This window comes from Molothrus aeneus, chromosome 4, assembly GCF_037042795.1.
Source record: "Molothrus aeneus isolate 106 chromosome 4, BPBGC_Maene_1.0, whole genome shotgun sequence".
Lineage (NCBI taxonomy): Eukaryota > Metazoa > Chordata > Aves > Passeriformes > Icteridae > Molothrus > Molothrus aeneus.
Window position 1 is genome coordinate 57,656,965 of NC_089649.1, and position 8,518 is coordinate 57,665,482.

The following is an 8,518-nucleotide window of genomic DNA, read 5'->3' on the forward strand; positions in this document are numbered from 1 at the left end:
AGGCTGCTGAGAGATGCAGTATGAGTCTTCACATATAAGAAGGAATGAGCAGCTATGGTTCTCCCCTTTGGGAAGAGGGGAAGAGGAGAAGAGGAGAAAAAGTAAAGACAGCTGGAGCTTAAAGAGTGTGAGAAAAATAAAAGGGAAATATTCCTGAGTCAGATTGCTGATTATTATGGTGTTAATGCTGTGATTCCTATGGTCTTGAACAGATTTTAATGGGCTGAAATGTTTATTCTGATTTCGTAAAGCAAGTACTTCTTGATGGGCTTTTCTGATGTCATTAGAAATTGGGTCACTAAAATTTACCACTTACTTTTAAAAACCAAGTCTTCATATTCCTTTTTATGGATTTTATGATATGTTATCATAGATTAAAATAAGTCTTGTTCAATTTTATTTGGAGGAGATCTCACTGCTTTAATGAATTTCCATTGCTCAGTGCACTGAAACCAACTTAAAATATTTTTGCATGCTCAAAAATTATGTAAATATTTCCCAAACCATTTCATTAGCATTTAGAGGGAAAAAACATAAATTCATTTGAGTTCATAGTTAGTTCCTTAATACTCTTTCATTAAATGACCTCTAAAATATTTTCCATGCCAAATTTATTTCTTCACAATCTAAAATTTAACTGCTGCTTAGTGTTTGTTATTAAATATTCACAAAGAAGGAGGAAGCTACTTTTTTAATGTAGAAGTTAGTAAAGTGTGAATATGAAAGACTCAGCCCTAGGAATGTGTTTATTCTTTAAGTCTTTATGGGCAGGACAGGAAAATCTGACAGAATGTTGCTTAAGAAATGGACAAAGGAGTTATAATTTTTTGGTCATTCTATGATACATTCTTTCATTCAAGAGCAAAGCCAAAAGCAGAATTGTTAACATCTCTCACATGATTTTTCAAAATTATTTTAGAAACATGAGCTAAATGTGGATATTGTAACAGTTTTTCCATTATGTGTGACAGTACAGTAAAGTAGTAATAAAAGCTCTTTATTCACACCGTAGCTCAAGAGTCCTGCTTACACAGGACATTTTCATCCTATTCTATTTTTAACAGTTGCAAATATAATGCTGATTCTGCAACCGATATAGCAAAGGACAAGCCATGTTCAGCACCATGTCACCTAGTGGTACTGGAACTCATTGAGAATACAGCCTCAGTTTGAGGACATGACATGATTATTACCAGAACTTGTCCTTTGGTACACTGCCTGAAAAATCCCACCAAGATCTGTTAGCTGACTTTAGCATTAAAAATTGCATTTAGGGATCATAATATTTGCACTATTTCAAGCTGCATTTCTTTTATTCAAATAGGACTTTCTTCACCAGAAGAATTCATTGAGTTTCAAAACTGAAGCATTTTCTCATATTTTATTAAGAACTTTGGTATAGTAAGAGACCATCACAACTCTCTTAAATGTGAACTTAAAATAAATTCCTTTGCTTTGCTATATTAACTCTGTATTAACTGAGAATAAAAAAGTAGAGCTATGTTACTGTTCCTGCTGTATTTCATTGCCAATTCCTCCCTCTCTCCCAATTCCTCCCTCTCTCCTGATTACATTTTCCCACCCACATCACTGAATGTGCAGTGAGGCAGCCAGGCCTAAGTCTTAGTGCTCTGCAAGTGCTTGCTGGCCTTTCACTTTTGCTCTGCCTTCATCTCTCACCCTAATATATTATCCTGGAGAATCTGAGCCAAAATCTGTTTTCAGACCCAGGAAGGTAAACCTGAAGGCACTGAGCTGTGAGTGCTGGCTCCCATTTGTGCTGACCCCAGCTGCCCTGTCTCAGCTGACACCAGCCTGGAAGCTGCGAGCTGGGTCCTGCAGGGCAGCAACTGCCAGGGACTTGCAGGGACAGTGGCTCATGAGCAAAGCACCCAGATAATCTCGTTAGTAACTCTGTGAGTCATAGCAGAAATGCTTCAGGATGCCAGGGCAGCAGTGGGATTCATTTAGCTGCTGGAATGCCTAAAACACTTAAATGATGGAATAATTTACCCTCAGTCTTTCTGCTACTAAGCTGTGGCTCCTTCCTAAGAATAAAAGAACACAAGTTCAGCAAGTATCAGCAACAGTGGGTCTGAAACACTAATAACAGACCACTGCCTAAGCAGTTTCAAGGATTTTTTCTTATATGCTTCTTTTATTCTATAGTGAAAACACTACAGACACTAAATTCATAGCCAGTGGCTGCATTAGTGGTCTGCAGAAAACACAGAAAACCTATACTAAATCCTACTAGAAACATGAAATAAAAATTCCAAAAAGCTTTCCAAGAAACAAAATATATTGATTAGGGAGTCTCAAAATTCAACTGATGACAAAAATATTCTGCTTTATTTACAGATACAAGAATACAAGCAATACATGTATCAAAGAGTTGTAGTGCTGGCCTTGTTGTAAAAAGAACCTTTAAAAGTAGTAATTGTAATCCTTCAGTAATATATATATCATCAGAAAATGCCTATTCATTTGAATCAGGAAAGAACTGACTTTGGAAAACCTGTGAGAACACATGCAAAGAGTTCAGAAAATACCAAAACATTTCATCATGGTACTTTGAAATTTTAAAATTACTTTTCCTGAAATAAAAATAAGTTTAGGTAATAACAAAAAAAAAAAAAGTTTAAAAAACCACACAGCCAAATAGAGATTAAATATTAGAAGATACAAATAAAGCACTTCAATTTACTTGAGCTGACTATTTTCCTCATTTTTGATTGTGAAGATTCTTTGAGATTTCCATATTGCATTCCTTACTTGAATAAAACACATTTCACACTCCAAAAATTGCACAAAAAAAAAAATCGTTTCTACTCTAAATGAAAATCCATACTTTAGAGAAAAATCTGGTAGCTCTTTCTCCTTGGCCTGGTGAAGGACTACCAAAACACTCTGGGAAGCTCCATTGTGCTGCAGTGTTCAGAACAGTTCAGCTTTCCCTGACTCTCATTGTTCTGCCTTCACCATGTAAAGCTCTCCAGTTTCTTTATATGACTACTTAACAAAAGCAGCTATAAAGAATATTATTTTTATTTTTCAAGTATTCTTCAGTCAGAGGTTACAATAAATATTTTTTTAACACAGATGCTGAGCAAAAGGCCAGACCTTGCTGCTCCACAGCTCTGGAAACAATTGATCTGCTAGTTCTTTCTGAAAGGATGCAGCTTGCTGAAGTAAATGCAACATCCCTAGGCTTAGAAGTACAATTGACTGGTACTCATACCACCTGTGTGAGTACCTCAGTGGACCCCAGGCTCTGGTGATTTATGTATTTGTCTTGTGAACATGCTAATGAAAATGCTAAGTAAGGATAAGTATTACATGATGCAAAATAACAGACTCAGAGAGATAAAAATACATCCAGCAATGCAATGTGTGAAACTGCAAGCTGCCTTGAATCCACTTTGTGAAGTTAATCTAAAATAATAAATGCAGTATTTACAGTAATTATTAATCTTAGAAAGGTCACTAGAAGTAGTACTGAGGAAGAGTTTTCTTGTATCAGGGAGTCAAGAGTCACTGGGATATTTGTTCATATGAGGTGTTTTTTCCTGGAATGGTCTGGAAATGTTATTTAATAAACATCCTGATCGTGCATTGACAATGGCTACAGTGTCTTTTGATCTCTTCCAATGGAAAAGTTTAGCTAAGACTTTTATTACAGAGCTTATGTTTTTAATGGAATGCAGAAATATTTCATGAGATGTATAAATAGCGTGTGGCACAGATGATACTGTGAAACCTTCAGACTTGGTGTGATTGCTGAGAATTACAAATCATTAGATCTGATGATGCAGGAGACTATTTCCAGACCTATATTTTTGTGCACTTTCTCTTTTGTCCTGTACCTTCTCACAAGTCTTATTTTTATGGAAGAGGTGGTTCCTCATAGAGTACTCAGTTTTAGGGCTAAAGCATTCATCAGTGAAGGAGGTCTTCATTACTATTATCACAGCTGCTCCTTCTTTTGTTGCTTTTTCCTGCAGTCCACAGGGACAGATTTCACAGCCATGGAAATTGAATCAGTAGGAGTTGATTCAGGACATTCAAATTTGATTCTCCAAAATGTTGAACAGGCTAGCCCTTATCCAGTAATTTATATAAATAACTGCTTGACCTCAAACATATTAATAATTACAGACTTCAAAGAAAGCTTTACTTTGAGTATGAATATAAACTATGGTTAATTTACTTTAGTGAGAGCTACATAATCTAGTGAGAATTTGCTTGCTGCATGATAAAAGCCTGAAGCACTCATTTAAGCACTGATCTATAAATCATTAGTTGATCATGGCAAACCAATCACTAATCTGGTGGATTAATGAAAAGAAAGAAAGAAAAAATTTATTTACTTAAACAATTAAAACTCAGCCTTGGAATTCAAGACCTACTGGATTTCATATATGCTGAACTCTATTAAATTATGTCCTATGTTTTTTTCAGATTTTCAGTCCTCTGGAAATAAAAAAAAAATCTATTTAAAATAGCACGCATATAAATGTAACATATATATGTATATAAACACACATAAATGTGCTGTGTATATATATCTATATATCCACATTACATATACATATATAACGTGCATACACATGTGAAGCATATTTACCTGCTACATATGTAGCTGTTTCACCTAATTTTTGGCAAAATAGAAAACTACTGGTCAAAATGTATTTCAACAATTCATTTCTGATTCTTTTTCATATTGTAACATCTTCCCTAAATATAGATGGGAACTGATAGTAGGCTGTCCTGTACAGGACAGCTTGGTAAGGTTTTTGTACAGAATATGCAAGTATCAGGAAAAATGTGCTGATATTCCAGGCAAGCCTTTGGTGATGTAGCACTTCTTCCAGGGCACACAACCTCTTCTATCCATCAAATGAAAAAAGTTTGTGCTACCTCTACACAGAGAAAGCTTCTGCCACATCCTACAGAGAACACTCTCCCAGAGAAGTTTCATCTTTTTTGACCCATTAACCCAAATTTGTGTGAACTTCATGCTTTGCAGTTTGTTTGAAAGTGTAGGAAATGTGTTAGAGTGCTGATCAAAACTAGGAAAAGATGTATGTGCATTATATAGAGTGCTGATCAGAAACTAGTAAAAGGTATATATGCATGACTAGAGCAAATGTTATCAGTGTCAGGCAGGATATTTGGTTTGGTGTATTCCCAAAGATTTGTATCACCAAGTAAAGTTTCTAGTATAAACAGTATGATTAGATTCCTTAAAGAATGGAATTGCTTCCTACCTCTGAAATATCTTTGCAAATAATTCATGTCATCCTTTTGACAGAAATATGTGGAATTTGTTACTGCAAGTTTCATGTTTGGCTCAATTGTAAGGCAAAATATATAAGAGGAAAATAAGTGTAAGCATATGTCATAAAAATTATAATGCCTTTAAGGGGAAAAATCCTCTGCATAAATGTGAGTAATTCTTGAGGATAGAGAAATCCACCCTAAGTGAAATGACAGCAATACCTGTGTAGTTTCAGAAACCTTCACTTGTAAATGACTTTTGATAAAGAAAGTATGTCTCATAATATAGACACTCAATAATCTGGTACTAAATGTTCCTTAAAATACAACTGTAAAAACATCTAATACATTTTTTTCTTTTTTTTTTAAAGCCAAATCCTTTAAAGTCAATACCTTGAAAGTCCTTCACACAAAGCTGATTTTCAAAGAATCCTGAAACAGTCACATTTTTCTTAGTCAAGTATTCACAAAAGCTGTTATTTCTGCAGACATGAATACATAGCAACAAATTAAAACGACCAACTGTCCTCTTTCAGGTAGAAAATTACTTCATGGGAATTTTCTTTTAACTGTTATAAAAACTTTGAACAAACTTACTAACCTCAGAAAACACCACTGTCTAATTACATTCTCTCACCTTTTCTGCTAAGCTCTGTATAATTTTTTTTCTTTTTCTCCTCCTACTTGTCTTTTACAGAAAGTACATATCTCTTCACACCTTTGCCTACTCATTTTAACCACAAATACAGTTTTTAATAAAATTAGTCATTACTACATTACAGATCCAAAGAAATCATCACCTTTACCATTCATCAAGAGGCAGTTGTGTGCTGGTCTCTCATCATCATGCCCATTTTGACCTATGCCCACCTATTTTTAGATTTTTTTCCACTGATAACTCCATAAGTTAACTAATGTTCAGTAGATTTTTAACTCCTCCTAACAAAAATATGCATCAGAGATTTTTTTCCACCTTCTCTGACTTTAGACAATTAATTCAGATTAGTTTAAACACCAGAGATGCAGACCTCTGAATATTTTTTTGAGCAATGATTTTCCTAATTGTCTGAAGTCCATGGGGTGAGGGGTTACAGGCATATGTTTTCAGTTGTATTGCAAACCAAGACAGTGTTTGGAGCTGAAAACTGTTTTGTCTCTGTCTTATGAATCTGAAATTGTCAGAAAATATTTTTTTGTAAGTAGCATAGAGTAAATGAATATTTTCTAACTTTTCCATCCGAGGGTCATAAAGAAAGATTAGGTAATATCCTTCATTCCTGAGTTCTGCAGCTACTGTTTTGTAAAATGCATCAACAGAATGTGACATTGTCCCAATGTCAATGCGATGAGACAGTGTCCTCAACAGAAAGTCTGAATTTTCTCCAGAGCTTCAATGCAGGATCAGGTCAGTCTTTTCACTGATATTCTTGGCTTCTTTCAATTTGTTACCTCCACCTCGTAGTTTGTGGAACACTACTCACATAAAGACTTACTGAAGTGGTAAGACCACTAATTAGACTGCCTGACACACAGCTCACATTCCCATATGAGCCTTGGGCAACATTACAATTACTGTGAACTCAGAGATGAATCTGGCAGTATTTCAAGGTGGAACACACAAGTTCATCTGCACTGAATCTCCAGAGACTCTGAACAATTAATAATAGTGATTGTGTATATAATCTGCAGCAGAGCAATATCTTACTTTTCAGTCAGCTAAAACATCACAGAAGCTAAAAGCCACCCTACTGTACCAATGCTATTATTTCCTGGTTGTCCTCTCTCACTGGAAATGATCAAGGCTTTAGGCCCATGTGGGGAATCCTTCAGAGATCCATACCCTCACTAACCACCCTGCCTGCAGCTGAGAATCCCTTGCAGCAAGAAGGGAAACCATTGAGAGCTCAACACTACCCTGCCCTACTCTGCCCCAGCCTATAAAATCTATTTTTCTCTCAAGATCTGCACAATGTCTCAGTGCCAGCTTCTGCCACAGTATCTTCTAACATGGAAATGCTATAAATAGCCAATAGGGAGGATGAATCAATTGAAGTGAAGCAAGGGTGTGTCTTCTATTACATCTACTGAGACAGTTGAAAAAAACCCAGTTTTAAAAAATACAGATTCCTTTTCAATTAAAAGTGAGATTCTCTGTTTATCATAAATCTATGCAAACATTGTTTTCTGTAACCTGATAAAGAGTTTGTCTTTATGGGCATAGATCTCATGCTAATTTTCTCCTAATGTTCAACATTTGGAAAAATTGAGTGATTCATCTTTCAATATTTGAATTGTCCACTGATGGGTTTTTTTTAATTTGCCTGTACTTGCACATATTTGATATTTATAAATATAAAGGTCAAACTTCTTGTAGTTCACATTTACTGCTACAGAATTCTAAGGAAATAACCTCAATTATCTTCTGAGCATGTCTTAAACTAACATAGTGCTTTTCCAAAATCTTCTCAAACTATTAGACAATGACCAGCTAACAGAAATAATAGGGAGCAGCTGTAATTTGATGAGCAATTTTCTAATGTACTTGTTTTTAATAGATTTTAGTTAATTAAGGCAGATGAGCATAACTATGAAGTTGTGATTATGAAATGTGAGAATTTCTGCACTATCAAATTAAAAATAAAATACATTTTTATGTTTTATGTAGTAGTTCAAAGAATAAGGGAAGTACTTTTTTATTGTTTATATAAATCTAAAAATCTAATATTGCAATTGTGAGAGACTGAGCTTCTGCTAAAGCAAAAAATCCCAATTGTGATCTGGGAATTAAAATCTGTGAAATGAGAGTTATCCTAAAATAGTAATTAGAACTTGCCAATCAAAGTCACCTAAACCAAAATAAAGTTTATGAAAACTAGATTATATCCTTATGTTATGGAGAGCACAATTTCCTGCAAGCAATGAACATGGAAGCAGACAAACAAACCCTTCAAATGAGTCTTCAACAGCTGCACTAAAGCTGCTTCATCAAAACAATACAAACCAAATCATGATCCAATACTTGAAAGAATATGTAAGGCAGTAAAGGCAAAGAGAAGAAAACTCCTTAGCTCAAAGATCACTTCATAGACACAAGGCACAGAACTGCATCAGCAAACTCAAAGAGCCTCGTTCCAAAATGCGTTGGTTCTCAATCACTGTCTTGACAGTATAGTGCCAAAAGCAGTTGTCTCATTAAAAAAAAATAAATGAAAGCCTCGTGGTTTAAAATTTATATTGA